The sequence below is a fragment of the Mus musculus genome, chromosome 10, assembly GCF_000001635.26.
Source record: "Mus musculus strain C57BL/6J chromosome 10, GRCm38.p6 C57BL/6J".
Taxonomy (NCBI): Eukaryota; Metazoa; Chordata; class Mammalia; order Rodentia; family Muridae; genus Mus; species Mus musculus.
The window spans coordinates 10,603,862-10,623,933 of record NC_000076.6 but is presented as its reverse complement, the minus strand read 5'-3'; the positions used below and the strand labels follow the sequence as shown (position 1 = coordinate 10,623,933).

The 20,072-nt window shown below is 41.3% G+C and overlaps 1 pseudogene across 1 annotated transcript; it reads right to left on the bottom strand.

Moving 5' to 3' along the window:
- Positions 1–7,620: 7,620 nt before the first annotated feature.
- On the bottom strand, positions 7,621–17,989 carry Gm5177 (predicted pseudogene 5177; annotated as a pseudogene). Its single transcript, NR_033630.1, has 3 exons — positions 17,751–17,989; positions 17,428–17,577; positions 7,621–11,016 (listed from the first exon to the last, which is right to left on the bottom strand). The product of NR_033630.1 is annotated as a predicted pseudogene 5177 (transcript).
- Between the last annotated feature and the right edge of the window lie 2,083 nt (positions 17,990–20,072).

The window sequence follows — 20,072 nt, the reverse complement described above, 5'->3', positions numbered from 1 at the left end:
GAGTAATTGTGGCTTCATAGAATGAGTTGGGAAGAGTACCTTCCATTTCTATTTTGTGGAATAGTTTGTGAAGAACTGGAATTAGGTCTTCTTTGAAGGTCTGATAGAACTCTGCACTAAACCCATCTGGTCCTGGGCTTTATTTTGGCTGGGAGACTATTAATAACTGCTTCTATTTCTGTAGGGGATATGGGACTGTTTAGATGGTCAACTTGATCCCGATTCAACTTTGGTACCTGGTATCTGTCCAGAAATTTGTCCATTTCATCCAGGTTTTCCAGTTTTCTTGAGTATAGCCTTTTGTAGAGGATCTGATGGTGTTTTGGATTTCTTCAGGATCTGTTGTCATGTCTCCCTTTTCATTTCTGATTTTATTAATTAGGATTTTGTCCCTGTGCCCTCTAGTGAGTCTAGCTAAGGGTTTATCTATCTTGTTGATTTTCTCAAAGAAACAACTCCTCGTTTGGTTAATTCTTTGAATAGTTCTTTTTGTTTCCACTTGGTTGATTTCAACCCTGAGTTTGATTATTTCCTGCCTTCTACTCCTCTTGGGTGAATTTGTTTCCTTTTCTTCTAGACCTTTTAGGTGTGTTGTCAAGCTGCTAATGTGTGCTCTCTCTAGTTTCTTTTTGGAGGCACTCAGAGCTATGAGTTTTCCTCTTAGGAATGGTTTCATTGTGTCCCATAAGTTTGAGTATGTTGTGGCTTCATTTTCATTAAACTCCAAAAAGTCCTTAATTTCTTTCTTTATTCCTTCCTTGACCAAGGTATCATTGTGAAGAGTGTTGTTCAGTTTCCACATGAATGTTGGCTTTCTATTATTTATTTTATTATTGAAGATCAGACTTAGTCCATGGTGATCTAACAGGATGCATGGGACAATTTCAATATTTTTGTATATGTTGAGGCTTGTTTTGTGACCAATTATGTGGTCAATTTTAGAGAAGGTACCATGAGGTGCTAAGAAGAAGGTATATCCTTTTGTTTTAAGATAAAATGTTCTGTAGATATCTGTTAAGTCCATATGTTTCATCACTTCTGTTAGTTTCACTGTGTCCCTGTTTAGTTTCTGTTTCCATGATCTGTCCATTGGTGAAAGTGGTGTGTTGAAGTCTCCCATTATTATTGTGTGAGGTGCAATGTGTGCTTTGAGCTTTACTAAAGTTTCTTTAATGAATGTGGCTGCCCTTGTATTTGGAGCATAGATATTCAGAATTGAGAGTTCCTCTTGGAGGATTTTACCTTTGATGAGTATGAAGTGCCCCTCCTTGTCTTTTTTGATGACTTTGGGTTGGAAGTCAATCTTATCAGATATTAGGATGGCTACTCCAGCTTGTTTCTTCAGACCTTTTGCTTGGAAAATTGTTTTCCAGCCTTTCATTCTGAGGTAGTGTCTATCTTTTTCTCTGAGATGAGTTTCCTGTAAGCAGCAAAATGTTGGGTCTTGTTTGTGTAGCCAGTTTGTTAGTCTATGTCTTTTTATTGGGTAGTTGAGACCATTGATGTTAAGAGATATTAAGGAAAAGTAATTGTTTCTTCCTGTTATTTTTGTTGTTAAAGTTGGCATTCTGTTCTTGTGGCTGTCTTCTTTTAGTTTTGTTGATGGATTATCTTCTTGTTTTTTTCTAGGGTGTGGTTCCCGTCCTTGTATTGGTTTTTTTCTCTTATTATCCTTTGAAGGGCTGGATTCCTGGAGAGATAATGGGTGAATTATTTTTGTCGTGGACTACTTTGGTTTCTCCATCTATGGTAATTGAGAGTTTGGGTGGGTATAGTAGCCTGGGCTGGAATTTGTGTTCTCTTAGTGTCTGTATAACATCTGTCCAGGTTCTTCTGGCTTTCATAGTCTCTGGTGAAAAATCTGGTGTAATTCTGATAGGCTTGCCTTTATATGTTACTTGACCTTTTTCCCTTACTGCTTTTAGTATTCTATCTTTATTTAGTGCATTTGATGTTCTGATTATTATGTGTCGGGAGGAATTTCTTTTCTGGTCCAGTCTATTTGGAGTTCTGTAGGCTTCTTGTATGTTCATGGGCATCTCTTTCTTTAGATTTGGGAAGTTTTCTTCAATAATTTTGTTGAAGATGTTTGCTGGTCCTTTGAGTTGAAAATCTTCATTCTCATCCACTCCTATTATGCATAGGTTTGGTCTTCTCATTGTGTCCTGGATTTCTTGGATGTTTTGAGTTAGGATCTTTTTGCAATTTCCATTTTCTTTGATTGTTGTGCTGATGTTCTCTATGGAATCTTCTGCACCTGAGATTCTCTCTTCCATCTCTTGTATTCTGTTGCTGATGCTGGCATCTATGGTTCCAGATTTCTTTCCTAGGGTTCTATCTCCAGCTTTGCCTCACTTTGGGTTTTCTTTATTGTGTCTACCTCCCTTTTTAGGTCTAGTATGGTTTTGTTCATTTCCATCACCTGTTTGGATGTGTTTTCCTGTTTTTCTATAAGGACTTCTACCTGTTTGGTTGTGTTTTCCTGTTTTTCTTTAAGGACTTGTAACTCTTTAGCAGTGTTCTCCTGTATTTCTTTAAGTGAGTTATTAAATTCCTTCTTTATGTCCTCTACCATCATCATGAGATATGCTTTTAAATCCAGGTCTACCTTTTCAGGTGTGTTAGGGTGCCCTGGACTGGGCGAAGTGGGCGTTCTGGGTTCTGATGATGGTGAGTGGTCCTGGTTTCTGTTAGTAGGATTCTTACATTTACCTTTCGCCATCTGGCAATCTCTGGAGTTAGTTGTTATAGTTGTCTTTGTTTAGAGATTGTTCCTCTGGTGATTTTGTTACCCTCTATCAGCAGATGTGGAAGACTAGCTCTCTCCTCTGAGTTTTAGTGGTCAGAGCAGTCTCTGCAGGCATGCTCTCCTCTTTCAGGGAAGGTGCACAGTTATCTGGTGTTTGGACCTCCTCCTCCTCCTCCTGGCTGAAGATGAAGGCCCAAAACAGGATCTTTCCCAGAAGCTGTGTTGCTTTGGCCAGGAAGGTGGCCGGTTGTCTGGAGCCGAAGATGGCGCCGCCTCAGAAGCTCTGTGGCTCTCGCCTGTCCCAGAAATGGCTGGCCTCTGTATTCCACACCGTCACCCGTGCAGCCTGCCCTTCGTGGAGTCCCGGAGCCAAGGTGGCTCCCACCGGAGCCTGAGGCAGAAACCTCTCAGGCCGGGCAGACCCCTGTGCTCTCACCAGGAAGGTGGCTGGTTGTCTGGAGCTGAAGATGGCGCTGCCTCCTACTTACATCTTTTATGCAAATGTTGGTCACATGACCTTTGACATACCTGCTTCTGAGCCAGTAGGGATTCACATTTTTTTTTGGGAAAATGCCCCAGTGTGTGATTAAGAGTCCCATAATCTAAACCCTCCTCTAGACTCATAAATTTGAAAGATTTTAACTTTTTCTTATTTATATGTATACATGGTGTGTGTGTGTGTGCGTGCGAGCATGTGTGTGTATGTGTGTACATTCATGTCTCATGTGTGTGCTTGTGAGTGTGGGTTCACACACATTACAAGGTCAAGGGTCAACCTCAGGTATCAGTCCTCATCTTCTGCCTTGTTTGAGGCAGGGTCTGCAGTCATTCACCACTGCACATACCCATACCCATGCACATGCACATGCCCATGAGCTTGTGGGCATCTCGTCTCTGCCTCTCCTTTATCATAGGCTTACCAGGATTAAAGGCGTATGCTACCATATCCAGTCTCATATGTGTCCAAACTTCAATATTCAAGGATTCACAGCAAACACTGGCCCTCCTTTGATAAAATTTAAATGTCCCTTTAAACTACAAGCACAGCAAACTGGATCTCTAGAGAAGTCCATGCATGGTGTCACCTGGATGCTGTTTCCTTTGCCAGCAACATTTGCTATGTTCTCACCTTTAATTCTCATAAATGCTCCAGGCCTTCAAAACTGGGAGTTGCTCAATGCATCCAAAGTTTTGCTTATGCTAGAGAACAGCTTCTAGAAACTCTGTGTACAACAGAGTGGGTCAGGTTAAGAGTAAAGTACTATATACTTCAAAATCTGGCAATAGAGTAGATCTTATGTCAAATATTCTTAAGACAAAACAAACAAACAAACAAACAAACAAATTAAGGGGTACAAAGAAAATTTGGAGCTGTTGAGTATGCCTGTGACCTTGACTGTGACAATTACAGTTATTTGCATACATTACATAAGTACATATGTATATAAGTACAAATTCAGTAGATCGTACATGCTGAATATATACATATATTTATTCAACAATTATATGTCAATAAAGCTCCTTAATCTTATACTTGAGAAGGCTAAAGTATATTATAGAAGAAGATATACTGAACCCTATAGAATACATTAAATATTGTACTGTGTGCTCCCATAATTCTCTGCTTCCAATTTCATACAATTTATACATCAGCTTGTTTTCCTATTCGGCAGTAACATAATGAAACTGAAGGGCCATGGCTGTCTCATTCACTTGTGCACTATGTTGAATACTGCACTTGGAAAATGTCAGAGACCTCATCAATACCATGGGATACACTGTTGACTAGATGTTTAGATGGATGCCTTTTTTGAAATCCTGACATCCTATAACTTTGGCTGATCTTATCATATAAAATAGCTCCCTAATTAGCTTTGAAACCAGATCAACAGAGACTGGAGAAACGATTTGGCAGTTAAGGGCACTTTCTGTTCTTGCAGAAGACCTAGTTTTGGTTCCCAGCACTAACACTGCAGGATATAACCATCTAAAATTCCAGTTCCAAACAAGCATGCAATACATGAAGGCAAACATTCCTACACATAAAATAAATATTTTAAGGAAGGTAAATCTGTATCAACAACTAAAAACGTGAGAGTACCATATCTGCCCAATGCCATATTTGAAATTTTATCAGTAATTTATCTGAAAGTCAAGCTTCATTGGGTAACCTACTTTGTATTTGCTAAATATGATGTGCTGTTAACTTTACTTGAACGTTATCAGAGACCATGCAAGTCCTTTCACACAGAAAGGCATCTCCCAAAGATGTTGGATATAGGAGTGGCTGTAGATGACATGGGCCATCTGGACAAGCTTTCTTTCCCTTTTCTGAGTATATTACTCCATTAACCCCTGGGGTTTTGTTTTTATTAATCCCAGCACTTGTTTGGACCATGAGCTGATGCCAGCACTATCCCTCATGGTTAACATTACATCATCACTAAGTCACTGTCCTGGACACTGCCTCTACCATACCACACCTTCAAGAATCCCAACTACAGTTGGAAATGGGCTTCTTTGCTTCATTCTTAGATCGGTTCTCATTGCTAAGGAATGCATCTTTGTGTTAAACTAAAATTATCTTCCTCTAAGCTGTGAGCTATTTGAGTTTCAATAGACAGTTTGCTTCTTGAAAGTCACATTCCATTTATTTTAGTATCTGCAGGTTCTGTGGCTGTGACTGGATCACGAAAGATTCTGCTGCTGGATAAAAACAAATACCATTACCTCTATAGCTACACCATGCAAAGTGAATCTTCTATTTGAAGTCAATGTTTCAAATATGTAAATAATGTTACAGAGTTGTGCATCAAATTGGCCTGTCATAAACTGGCATCTTAAGTTTCTTAAATTATTATTGTTTTTAATTTGAGAAGCAAAGTAACAGGCACAGAAGAATTACTTAGTGTTTGTCCATTAAGAGCCTATATTAAATTAAATATTGAAAGTATTAACATGAAATCACAATGTTGCATATACCTGCATATAGGAGTAGCTATTAATAGCAGTATAAAATAAAACTAATGGTCAATGGGAGGGCAAGAGGAGGGGGAGAGAAGAAGGAGGGCCAGTTTATATATGTGAGGAGATGGGAAAGAAGTGTCTGGGTTTGGTGTCGTCAGATGGGATGGATCCCTATCACTGATACCAAAAAGTACTTGCTGACAGGAGCCTGATACAGCTGTCTCCTGAGAGGCTCTGCTAGAGCCTAACCAATACAGATGTGATGCACACAACCAGACATTGGACTGAGTGCGAGGACTCCAATGGGGAAGTTAGAGCAAGGATTGTAGGAGCTGAAGGGGTTTGTGACCTCACAGGAAGAACAACAATATCAACCAACCAGAACCTTCCCCCTCCTCCCAAAAAAAAAGCTCCTAGGGACTAAACCACCAACCAAACAGTATACAGGGGGTGCCCATAGCTCCAGCTGGCTATGTAGCAGAAGATTGCCCTATTTGGAATTACTAGGAGGGGAGCCCCTTGGTCCTGTGGAGGCTTGATGACCCAGGATAGGGGAATGGGAATACTAGGGCACGAAGGCAGGAGTGGGTGGGTGGATGGGGGAGCACCCTTTTGGTAGTGGGGGCTGGGAGGAGGGGACAGAGTGCTTGCTGGGAGGAAACTGGGAAGGTGGATAACATTTGAAATGTAAATAAATAAAATAACCAATAAGAAATAATTATGTACAAGAAAAATGGATGCAAGATTAACTTTTCAGTGAAAAGACAATTGAATGAATTAAAGGATTTTGAATTATGCACACAGGCCTAAACATGCCCATTACTTGAAGTATTTCAGTTTTGAAATATATTTTCATTTTTGTGCTATAGTTTGAAAGAAACCTTCCACAGTTCTCTACTCTCATTACTTGCCAGTTCCCACGTGCCCTCAGTAACTTGTCTAGATATTTTTAACCTCAAAATGTAACATTCTGCAGGAAAAAGTTATCAATATCTTGTTTTTAATGAAATACACTTTTCAGCTTCTACTGAGATAATTATCAAGAGCAATGATGCTATCTTCTCATTATGTGTAAAGATCTAAAGAGAAAAAAACAAAGGCAAGGGAGAAACCAAAGAGTCAATCCATTTAAGGGAAAGATCATTTTAAAATGGTAAAGGACTCACCCAGATGCAAGACGCACCTTAATTAGGTAGAATAATTGTCAGTGTGTTTTTAAAACTATGTAGCACACAGTATGAATGAAGTCTCAAGCTATCCTCTTTCCTCCCTCCAAGAACTCATATTACATCATTTATAGCAATTAAGAAGAAAGGGAGGTTTTGGGGTTTGTTGTTGTTGGTTTTGTTTGTTTGTTTGTTTGTTTGGTTTTTTGTTTTTTTTTGATTAAGCTAAGCTTTATAGCCAGAAATTCTTGATGAATGATGAGCAAGCCAACACTTTGCTGTCTTTTATTTATAACCCACACTAGTTTCTGTGATGTTACAAAGATCCTATAACATGGCGTGTGGTGGTTTGATTGAGAATGACCCCCATAGGCTCATAAATTTGAATATTTGGTTCCCAGGTGGAGGAACTGCTAAGAAGGATCAGGAGGTGTGGCCTTTTGGGGGGAGGTGTCACTAGTGGTGAGCTTTAAGGGTTCAAAAACCCATACCAGACTATCTCAGTCTCTCTGCCTCCTGCTTGTAAACCAGATAAGATATGAGCTCTCATCTACTGTTCCACCACCATATGAGCCTGCCATGTACCGTGTGCTTACTGTCTATAACTGTAAACAAGCCACTGATTAAATGCTTTCCTTTACAAGTTGTGTCTTCTATGATTTCTCTTCACAGAAATAGAAGAGCGAGTAAGACAGGCCCTGTGGTGGATGACAGTCTTGTAATTTTTTTTCTTTTTTTGTGGTTCAAGAAATATGAACAAAGTGGTAGGAAGTCATTTAGTTTTAAAATATTAAAATTGATTGCTATAGAATTAGCAGACCAATTAGACACTTGAGATGGTTGGAGAGGAAAGTGCATTCCTCTTAGCAAGACTCTCTATACATGCCTTGCTTTTAAAGCCAAGAGGGGAAAAAGACAGTACTAACGGGAGTTTTCTGAATGTTCCCCTTAACTGATTGCTCATTATTAATTTTTTAATGGAGAAACACATTTTAACAGGTATTGTCATGTGTAAATGTGTGTGTGTGTGTGTGTGAGAGAGAGAGAGAGAGGGAGAGAGAGAGAGAGAGAAAGGGGGGGTGAAAGAGAGAAGAGATGGAGACTGAGACAAAGACTTTCATATGTGGACAGCCTGCTGGTTTTCAGCTATTTAATACTTTCTAGCAATATTAAGATTATATGACACATGAAACAACCTTCTCCCAACACAGACAACAGTAGCCACTTGTCTTCAGAATGTGTGTGCCCCTCCCCATGTTGTAGCCTTAGGCCATTCTTATTCATCTTCTCACGAGAAGCCAACAGTGGTCCCTTGCCCTCCAGCACTCTCACTCCACGATGATGTCTCTGCTCCATAGTAAGTGTGAGGGGAATCCCTGGCGTAGATAAGAGTCAGCTTCCAGGGGAAGTACTTCTATTTTAAAAGACAAGGCAGCAAGGAGGGAAGACTCCTCTGCCTCTGCGAATATTCCTTCTGACAAACTGCTGTTTGGGAGACAGATGACTTTTTTCTACCGCCTCCACACATCTGGGTGGGGGAGGGTGTGAGAAAACCCTCTGTAATGAAGATAATTCTATTCTGCACGTGTATCTCATAAGGAGGGAAGAACCTTGTGGAGAAAATGACACAGGGCCCTTTTTCATCATGTGCTTGTGAGAGACCTCCAGAATCCACTGAAATGGGCTCTCCTAGACCATGCACACTGTGGGCCAGTGAGACTTCAGCCACGTATGATTCCATTTGCCTCTCAGCTATGATGTCAGAAGCCAGGTAGCCTAAGATGTGCAAGGCTTTCTTTATTTGAGTTGTATCATGTGTTTGAGCTGTCTCCCTAAACTCCTGATGGGGCTGCTAAAAATACTGTGACTTCTGAGACAAATAGTGAGTAATACCACGAACAGCGCCCTGGCAGAGGGAGGAGAATGTTTGCAGCTGAGATTTCAAAAAGAATCAGTGGGAAAGGGGGGTCAAAACGACTGCAGGGGCTGATGGGAAGAACACCCTCCTCCTGCCCAGTGTTCTCCCATGTTGCCTGTCAAACGAACCAACGCACAAACAGACATCAAATAGCTTCTTAAAGAGCTCTGGGAAACCCTAAAATTAACAAACACAAAATGTCAAACAATTGGTAAATTGCATTAGACTTCTTATCAACTGACTCATTTGTAGGTAGGGAGAGTAGGTTGAGAAAGGTTTGATGACTGACCTGTGCCACAAGAAAAAACAACAACAAAGAAAACAAAACAAAGAAAAAACAAAGAAAACAAAACAAAACAAAACCTGGTTACTCTGGGAATTAGCCTTAATGGCACAGTGTTTGGAAATAACAACCATTCTGGCTCTTCTTAGCACACAAAGCCCTTGGATTTTCATCATATTGCAACAGTTGAAAAGCATTTACAGCCCTTTCTTTTTCTGTTCATTATGAGGCCTGTGCCTGTGTGTCTCTGTGTGTTCCTCTGTGTGTCTGTGTGTGTTTGTGTGTGTATTTTTATAAGTATATATGTGCATGTGTTTGTGTCTGTGTGTAACTGTGTGTGTGCATGTGTGTGTGTGTGTGGGTGTGATGTTGAGCACTGAGCTCTGAGTCTTGTTTCTGCTAGCCAGATGTTTTACAATTGAGCTACATCACAAGCTCTAAGTAAGGAGCACCAGCTACCATTAATCAAGCATATAATCAATAAAATATATGAGTACTTTTGGGAAAAAGATATGAAAAGTGACCACCTTCACCTGGAGAGTACCCCTGACTAATCTCCAAATTTTTTCTAAAGGGATAAATTCTGATGACCTTTTTTTGTGGGTGCAGCAAACTTTATTGATGGTATTCAAGAGAGTAGGGAAGGCTACCTAGGCCCCTCCTGTTATTATGGGGGTCTGGAACGGAAATTGTGAGGGAGATGTTCAGTGTTGGATGCCAAGCTGGGATAGGGACTCCTCAGCAACCCGTGGGCCTCTCTCTTACTCTCAGTGTCCTTGCTGGGGTGGGTGGTCCAGGGTTTCTTACTCCTTGGAGGCCATGTAGGCCATGAGGTCCGCCACTCCGTTGCTATAGCTGTATTCATTGTCATACCAGGAAATTAGCTTGACAAAGTTGTCATCGAGAGCAATGCCAGCCCCAGCATCAAAGGTGGAAGAGTAGGAGTTGCTGTTGAAGTTGCAGGAGACAACCTGGTCCTCAGTGTAGCCGAGAATGCCCTTCAGTGGGCACTCAGATGCCGGCTTCACCACCTTTTTGATGTCTTCATACTTGGCAGGTTTCTCCAGGTGGCACATCAGATCCAGGATGGACACATGGGGGGTAGGAACACGGAAGGTCATGCCAGTGAGCTTCCCATTCAGCTCTGGGATGACCTTGCCCACAGCCTTGGCAGCACCAGTGGATATAGGGATGATGTTCTGGGCAGCCCCACGACCATCATGCCACAGCTTTCCAGAGGGGCCATCCACAGTCTTCTGATGGCATGAACCATAGTCATGAGCCCTTCTACGATGCCAAAGTTGTCATGGATGACCTTGGCTGGGGGGCTAAGCAGTTGGTGGTGCAGGATGCACTGCTGACAATGTTGAGTGAGTTGTCATAGTTCTCATGGTTCAAATCCATCACAAACATGGGGACATCAGCAGAAAGGGTGGAGATGAGGACCCTTTTGGCTCCACCCTTCAAGTGGGCCCCAGCCTTCCCCATGGTGGTAAAGACACCAGTAGACTCCACGACATACTCAGCACCGGCCTCACCCCATTTGATGTTAGCAGGGTCTTGCTCCTGGAAGATGGTGATGGGCTTCCCATTGATGACAATGTTCCCATTCTCAGCCTTGCCTGTGCCATTGGATTTTCCATAGGTGACGTCATACTGGAACATGTAGACCATGAGGTTGAGGTCAATGAAGGGATCGTTGATGGCAACAATCTCCACTTTGCCATGTTGAGAGCAGACGGCAGCCCTGGTAACCAGGAGACCAATACGGCCAAATCTGTTCACACTGACCTTCATCATTTTGTCTATGGGACGAGGCTGGCACTGCACAAGAAGATGCGGCTGTCTCTGGAACAGGGAGGAGCAGAGAGCTCTGATGACTTTTGGAGTTAGGATAAGTGGTGGTGAATCTTGATTATCCAGGTCACAGGATCTAGAGTCACAATAGAAACAGACATCTGGGCACATCTGTGAGGAGTTTCTAGCTTGGGTTAAGTGAAGTGTGAGGATCTACCATAAGAGTGGGCAGCACCAGGTCATGGACTGGGATCTCAGGCTAAATAAAAAAGAGAGCATGAACTTGGTACCATCCTCTTTCTCACTGTTCTTTGACTGTTGACACAATGTGACTAGATGGCCCCCATTCCTGCCATCATGTCTCCCCCACTGTGATGGACTGAACATTCCAGCTCTGAGTCTGAGGAGCTAGAGAAAGTACCCAAGGAGCTGAAGGGGTCTGCAACTCTATAGGTGGAACAACAATATGAACTAATCAGTACCCCAGAGCTCATGTCTTTAGCTGCATATGTAGCAGAAGATGGCCTGGTTGGCCATCATTGGGAAGAGAGGCCCCTTGCAAACTTTATATGCCCCAGTTCAGGGGAATGCCAGGGCCAAGAAGTGGGAGTGGGTGGTTTGGGGAGCGGGGCAGGGGAGGGTATAGGGGACTCTTGGTATAACATTTGAAATGTAAATGAAGAAAATATCTAATATAAATTTTTTTAAAAAATGCTTCTTTTGTCCAGTTGGAACAATGAGAAAAGTAACTGATGGATTTTAGTTCTTGAGAATTTTTCAAGTTAACTTAATTTTGAAAATCCAATTTTAAATTTGGAAAAGTACATCTAAGAGCAATCGTTTTCAATCCAGTAGCAATGCTTTGGAGGTCTCCAAACTTGGGATTTTAAAAATGAAATGAAACTCCTTCCCCAGCTTTATGTTAGGAGCATAGTTAAAGGTTCAGAAAACACCGTTAAGAATTGTTGGTGGCACAAGGACTCTCAACACAGCCCAAGATGACCATCTCATAGTTTCAGATCAATTAAGAAGGGTATAAATCTTGCCCAGTCTAGAGTACCTGTTCCCAAAGTCATAACCAACACTTAAAAGTAGTTACGTTCTCCCTAGAAGTGTGAGTCCTTGAGATAATTGTTGTGTTATTTTAGCTGCTGTGGGAAACAGGAATAAAATCCACAAGTAAAAGCTCTACCACAATCTGTCTAAAGGTTCTGGATATAGAATGTGGATCTTCAAGGGAGAGAGGTCAGAAAACTTTACCTCTTCTAAATCTGAGTTACGTAGTTAGTTTCTTGGAAACTTGGATTTGAAAAGGCATGAAGGAGTTGGTTTGGGGATTGTTTGCTTGCTTGTTTATTTGTTTGCTTTCTTTGCTTATATCATAAGAAAATCACAATTAAGTCAGAATGTGTAAGCCAATATGCTTACTAAAATATCAGAAGGTTAAAAATGTTAATTCTAGACATTAAATTCTGTGCCTCTTTAGAAAATATTAACTAAGTGTGACTAAACAAATCTTATTAAGCACCTGAGATATGTCCTATGATCAATTTAGAAGCAGAGGGAAGAGAATAATGCAAAGATTAGTAATTTAATTCAATAACTATTTATCAAGTTATTACAGAGAGGTGGGATTCTAGCATATGGTACCAAAACCCCCTGCGAGTGGAAGACTGAGAGCTCTTTTAACAGCAACAGGAAGATGTAGCTATGTCTAAGCACCACTTCCCAGACCTGCCACCTGGCAGTTAGGGAAGAAAAATGATTGCTGGCATAGCTGTTTAAATAGCTTTTGTTGAGAAATCATGCTTGCTGGTATTTCATATTTCTATAAATATACTAGGGAAAGGCTAGTTCCCTTACATACCAAATACGGCAATAAGAAATTAAATTTTGATGCTACCATGGACACCCAGACTCTAGCCAGGAGAATGTAAATAGAAATGATGAGAACACCCTCTCCCAGCTGGAACGGCATGTGGGCCTCCCTGGCTGGCTGGCTGGTGTGTGTGTGTGTGTGTGTGTGTGTGTGTGTGTGTGTGTGTATGTATCTGTGTGTATATGTGTGTATGTGTATGTGTGTCCCAAACAAAACAATTCCTCATTCTCCAAGGTGGCTCCATTAATCCTTATGGTATAGAAGCAGATGGGTATTAAATAATGTGACCTGAGGCAAGGAGCTGACTCTGGGGTACTTAGCATTGTCCTTCATGAAAATAAAAGGAAGGAATTGGTCTGTGATATGTGTTTTAACATTTTGCAATTTCTGTTTCATCATTACATACCAAAAGTTTCTACAGCCAGCCACAGACAACACATACAAGGCTAAACAACTTGAAAGATCTGTGGTTTACAAGCCTGAATAGTGGCCTTGAGCCCACTGATGATGATTGACCACAGCGTCAACCAGGTGAGCAAGATTTGAGAATCCCATAGAACCATAAGAAAAAAGAGCAGGGTTTTGGCTGTTGAGGAATAAAAAGAAAAGAAAAATGGTAGACCTTAAAAACAAAAACTCAGCTGGGATCCCTCTAAGACATCACAAGGGTTAACAAGCAATTGTTGACTTTCTGGATGGAACTGTTTTTCACTACCTATTATTTGGTTAGGTGCAAAAATATAATTCTTGGTATAAAATTCTTAGGTTAGCACAAAATAGAGGGCTTATTGTCTAACTACCCCATAGTGGGAGATGGAATAAGCCCATTTTCTGGTGCTATGGTTCTCTCATTTGTGAACCCCACAAAAGACTGAGCACAAAATGTAAACAGCTTTTTTCCTTCCAATTAACGGAAAGTTTTATAAGCATAAATAAATCAGTGGACCTGGTTTCTGCAAGTATACATCAGGAAGCATAATAAAAATATGGACTGTTGAACCTTTCTTAAACAGAAGAACACTTGAGCTGAATATGTGTTTTCCAGCAGGGGTGGGCTCTATGAGGAGCTTGGTCTAAAGAGCAGTAGGCTGTGTAGTTCATCCCCAGTACTGGGGGTAGGAGTAGGGACGATACTTCTCTGTATACTGAGATAGAAACAGGGTTTTTCTGGTATATTTTCTTTTATATGAAGACTTTGATAGCATTCTAGTTGAAGTAGAGAATGCATTGTCCATGTAAAGAAAATTATGAGAGTACACTTTCCTGAAAGGAAATGTTGAGCTTGGTTCTGGAGAATCAGTGGTAGTTTAAATACCTATTATCCTTTAGGAGTCGACACACAGGTTTACAAAAAACTACCAACAAATTAATGCAAAGGAATGCTGCAGAAGATCTGGGTATATATGAAGAAGTGCACTCATTGAGTTAATCAGGAGAGATTCAATCAAGGTTCTATTTGCAATGGATTTTATAGACTGAATTGGAGAACTGGCCTTACATGGGTAATAGGGCAGAGCCTGGTCAAGCAGACAAAAGCACATGCAAATGTCAGATATGGTACTGTGGTGGTTTGAATAGGTTTGGCTCCCAGAGATTCATGTCTTTGAATGCTTGGCTATAGGGAGTGGCACTATTAGGAGTTGTATCCTTATTGGAGAAGGTGTGGCCTTGTTGGAGGAAGTATGTCACTATGAAGGCTGGCTTTGAGGTCTCTTAGTGCTCAGGCTCGACCCAGTACAGAAGAAAGACTGCTTCTGGCAGCTTGCAAAAGACAATCTCCTCCTGGCTGCCTTCCCATTAATCTGTAGAACCCTTGGCTCCTCCAGCATCAAGTCTACCTGCATTATGCCGTGTTTCCCACCATAATAATAGTGGACTGAACCTCTGAAACTGTAAGCCAGTCCCAATGAAATGTTTGCCTTTATAAGAGTCACCCTGGTCATTTGTGTCTCTTCACAGCAATAAAATCCAAACTTAAGATGGAAGGTTTTTGAGCAAATAGCAAACTGTTCATCATGGCTGAGGTGTGTTGGGACACAGATGTGGAGATCCGGTAACAACAACATGTAGGGTCCTGGAAATCTTCTGTGTTTCCTATAAATTATTGTTTCCATGGCCCCCAAGCTAATAATTGGTGTGCAGATGCTTAATGGCCATGACTTCCTGACTGCTCTATATCTGCACAGTAGGTTGGAATGATGTCCATCATAGTTTATTGTCTAGGGATCAAAGTGATTTCTCATACAAGTTCAATTTCATAGTTTACACATATGCCTAATTGTGAGGTGATTAATTTACATAGCCATAAACTACAGAAGGCTAATTATGTGCATTCTCTCCAGAGGGCTGTGTAAGTGCATGTTTGCAGCAGGCTCTCTGTGTTTAATAGTTTAGCAGATGCTGGAGACTAGTCACAGCACAGGGACAGGATACTTCATTTTTTTGACTTGAAAGTTTACACCTCACTTGGATAAAACAGGGTGATAATGAAATCACCAGGATGTGTAGTTTTCTTGCTTCAGGACCACAGATGACACACTTTATCTAGAGTTAGCCCACTCATAAATGCAGACTTTATTTCCCCAAAGGAACTTTATTTCAAAACACTGCCAAATCACAGAGTTTCAAGCTTAGAAGTAGCTCAGTATGTATTTGTTGATTACATAACATTTCTAGGCATTGTGCTTAAAGAGGTGCATCCAGAAGTAAGCAAATAAGACAAAGACATGGGAATTAAAAGAAAGAAATGGTCAAATATATAGCATAAATACAGATGCACATACACATATACATATACATATACACACATACATATATCCATGCATGCATACATACATACATGCATACATAAATACACACTTTCATTCACACATATACATATACACATGTACATGCATGCATGCATGCATATACAAATGCATACATACAAACACACAACTACATACATGCATGGTATTGGAAAAGGAAATTAGAGTGAGGAAGGGTTGGATGTTATTTTATCTCCAGGACAAAGGGAAGTTTCCTCAATGTGATATTCTAGAGACAACATGAAAACCAGAAATCCATAAACTAACATGAACTGAAGTTGTGTGCTGTGAACTATTATTACATATGGGAGAAGAACAAGGAGGCCGTTGTGCCTGGAGCAGGCTCAGAAAAGAGAAAGGCCACAGAGGGGAAGTCAGAGGAACAGCAAGGGCCCAGATCACATGGAAGCTACAGGCTCTGGTAAGGACTTTGGATTTTCTCTGCATTGAAAAATCTTTGAAAATGAAGAAAGAACAACTCTAGAATGAAGATCAGAGCCAGGAAGATGGTCCAGAGAGAAGAGAAACAATGTCCCAATCATGTTTCCTAGATTCAAGGATGTTGCTTGGTCTGTGAAGTGGAGAACTCAGAGCTGATCACAGAAGATCACAGTTATTTCTACAACAGAGGGCAGGAGAAGATTACTAGAGAGAATCATAGGACCAACCTGAATTTCACTTTCTTTGCTTTTAACAAAGAGAAAGAAAAGGAAGAAAATAGTGACTGGATAAGAGCTGTAAATGAGGCAAAACAGACTGTCAGGAAGAGGTACATAGAGGCAGCATCAGCAATAGACAGCAAACTCGATAGACCCTGGTAACCTGCAGCTAACACAGAAAAGGTTGACCAACACTTTCAGGCTCACGTCAATCCTTATATATTGTTGCAATAAAGTGAGTAGAAGATTGGCTCACTGATGTGATAACCAGTTCCAAAGTGTGTTCTTGTCTGTGCAACTGCTAACCTCAACCTCAGAGATTTGCCTGCCTTTACCTCCTGAGTGCTGGGATTCAAAGCATGTACCACCATACCCAGTGTCTGTGCAACTCCTATCCTCTCTTATTCCTCCTCCTCTCCTCCTCCTCCTCTTCCTCCTCCTCCTCTTCCTCCTCGTACTCTTCTTTATAAACAGAACTGAGCAATCCACCTGAGTTCATCATTGGTGGCAGTCTTTCCCTCTCTGCTTGTTGAGTGTTTGCCAGTCTCTGGATCTACCTCTGTTGCTGCCTTTGCTGACAATGGCCTCCGCTCCAGACCCCCACTCCAGGTTTTTTTCCCCACAGAGACAAAAGATGATTTTCTTCTTTCCTACTTTTTGACAGACAGAAAACTTAAAATTAGGAGCCAAAATCAAAAGCATGGGAGGCAGCAAAATTGTTTCACAGTTTTGTTGAAGCTAGCCTGAAGAATGAAATATTTAAAGGCAAGCAAATTGTTATGAAAATTTAAAAATTCATTCTATTGCCATTTCTGAAGCTCTTGTGGTGGGACAGCTAGGCATATTAACTGGCACGGTTTTCTCAAATAAGCTGGGTATGCATGGAAGGTAATAGACTTCAGGATATTTGGGAAATTAAAATCTAATGAGAAAGCATCTACAGTTTAATTCATCTCATTGATGCATGCCTTGGGCAAAACATTGTGAGGGGATCTCTGAAATATGCAACGGAATGAAAAATAAGTTCCCTAATTAAAGAAGGAAAACCACAGAACAAGAATAAACTGTTGGATTATTTTTAGTAACCCCAACCCCCACACATACACCATGCTAATCATTCTGCAAACACATTGAGTATCTTCAAGCCTAGTGGTTTCCCCCAGTCATCCCAACTCCCTGAGGTGCCTTCAGTGATTCCCTACCTTAGAAATGGTGTTCATCCTTTAAGATGCAGCGGCCTGGGAATTTGTGGACCTCTCCTGTGGGGATTAATCCCTCCTCCACTCTTCTTGGCAACTGGGTGTTTTTGCAGCTGATATATAGCTGTCTGCTTACATATCCTCTTCAGAACACTTTGAAGACAGACATTATATGTTACTCTTTAAAAAAAAAAAGTTCAGTGTCTTTCCCAGTACCATAGCCAAAAAAAGCATGTAAGATATTTTTTTTTTTGTGAAGCTAATTTTTCTCATAGGTCATCTGTTTGATAAAACTTAACCAAGGAAAAATTAAAAAAAAAACTTACAAATATAATGTCTTGAGAACTGGAAACATTGTTCACCTTTGCTGAGAAATATAAGAAAAATGAGCTGTATAATATTATTTCATTTTCTACAAAACTCTCTTAGACCTTTTGAAGATAAGAAAATTGAAGACCACAATATTTAGCTGACAAGTCAAAATCCCCACAGCTTCAAGGAGAAAATATCAATCAAGGCTGGGTAGAAATTCCTCCAGATGGACTCCAATGATAACTGACTCAACGTCTGCACGTCAGGTCTGCCCACTCCCTCCCCCACCCCCACTCCCGCCCCGCCAATGCTCAGCTCACCCACCAGCAGCTGGCCCTAGTTGAGAGCCATAGGAAGAGCTCAACCTTTATTGAGCACTTACCCTGTGCCCAGATCATGAAATTACTCAGCATCTTATTTGATGGTCAGAATCAAGCCATGACATAGGAAGTCTCCCAGATGGTAGAGCTAGTGGCAAAGTCAAGCTCTCTGAATCCATTCTGTCTGCCAAACTCAATATTGTTGTTATACTTTTAGTTCTTATGGTTTCATGATCCAGAGCCCTCAATGCCAGCTGAGCCTGCTTTGCTCTTCCAGATCATTGACACTGCTCCTGGCTAAGGAGTGCAGCTCTCCAACTCCAACACTATTAAGCATCAGCCATTTCTTTGCTACCTCTTCCCAATATCCAACACTCCTCTCCATGGAATGCAGAAAAAGAGGTCACCTGGCTACTGTCCAGGTGCTTCCAGTGGACTCTCAACCCAGCCCATGATGTCTTTCTTGAGCTGCAAGCATCTGCCTCATGCCCAAGGCATGAAGAAATGAAGGCTTTTCTCACTTCCTCCACCCCACCCCCCAGTTTTCTACTCCTCCTTATTGTTTCTCACCTTAGCCTTCCTATCTGTTGAATTTTTCAAATTTGACTCCTACAAAATTGAATAAACAGAGCTGGCAAGTGCTTCTCTCCCACTGTTCCTTTTACTCCAGATCAATCATGGAATATTGGAATAAGGTATGAGTTAAAGTGAGAATTATTGTCTGTAGCCTGTAATTAAAAACAAAACAAAACAAAACAAACAAAACCCATACTTGCTCCAGCTAGATGCGGGCAATGGCAATGGCGGTCTCGCTCAGCCTCCATGGCCGGCTTTCCTGGTCTCCACCCTCTGCTTGTCCCACAAATGGCTATCTGGCCTTAGTTCCCAAGGCTGGCTTGCCAAGCAGACCAAACCCGATTTTTTCCTGAGAAGGCCTGGAGCTTCTGATCACGTTCCACCATACATCCACTCCTGCTGGAGGCTCTGCTGATGACTGTCATGTGGCGTCACTCTCTCACTTGCCCACCTGAATCATCTCAAATGGAAAACACCAAACAATCTTAATATTTAAAATCAACCAGATGGCACAACCACTGGGTGGGGAATCTATTGTTCTAAACTCATTAACTATTCAATGTTGGAATTCTTCTGGTGGTGGAGGTTGCCTTCGGGTCTAGCATCTCCCTGGCCTACATTCTGCATGTCCTCTCTTCACCACTTCCCCCAAAAGCACCCCCCCCCCATTTTTTCTCTCTCATCTTCCTCTTCTTCTCTCAGGCTGGAAAAGCCCGCCTTCTTATCTTCACGCAGTGATTGTCTTCTTGTCATCTTTATTAGCCAATCAAATAATTAGAGGAAATTCCCCCTACAATTGCCCACAGCAAGAAGTAGTACAACTAATGGTGAGCTATGATAAAGTGAGGATAGTAAAAAATGGGCCAACTATGATCCAGGTGTTGGGATAAGAGTTTGATGAGGACAAAGAGAATTTCAAGTGGCTAACTGGATGATAGGGTCATAGCTTAGAGGACCAGTGACTCCAAATGAGTGAGCTAGGGAAGTGAAGAGTTGCTGTGCAGTGTCTGTGGTCTTTGGTGGTAAAGGGAACCTTGAGATATGCGTAGCTGCTGAGAGAGGACAGAACAGATTCACATTCAGGAGTGAGGAACATGGAGGGAGGGTCAGGACACACGTGCTAGGGAAAACTGTCTTTAACACTCTAGCTCTCACGCAGGGGATTTAAAACAGGTTTTTCTCAAAAAGTCATCAGTATCCTGAGTGGGAGTTTAATCAGTGATTCCTGTCAAGCACACTTTATGTATCTTAAATGTTTTTTAATTGGCCACATCATTAAATCATACATAGATAAAACCACAACGTACTAACAAATCCCTTTGTTTAAAAAATATCTTTCTTAAACTAAAAAGATAAAAGAGGTGTTAAAGAATATTTTATACTTGGGGAAAGTAAAATCAAAGGTCAAAGACGTCGGGTCTCCACCACTAGAGTTCAAGC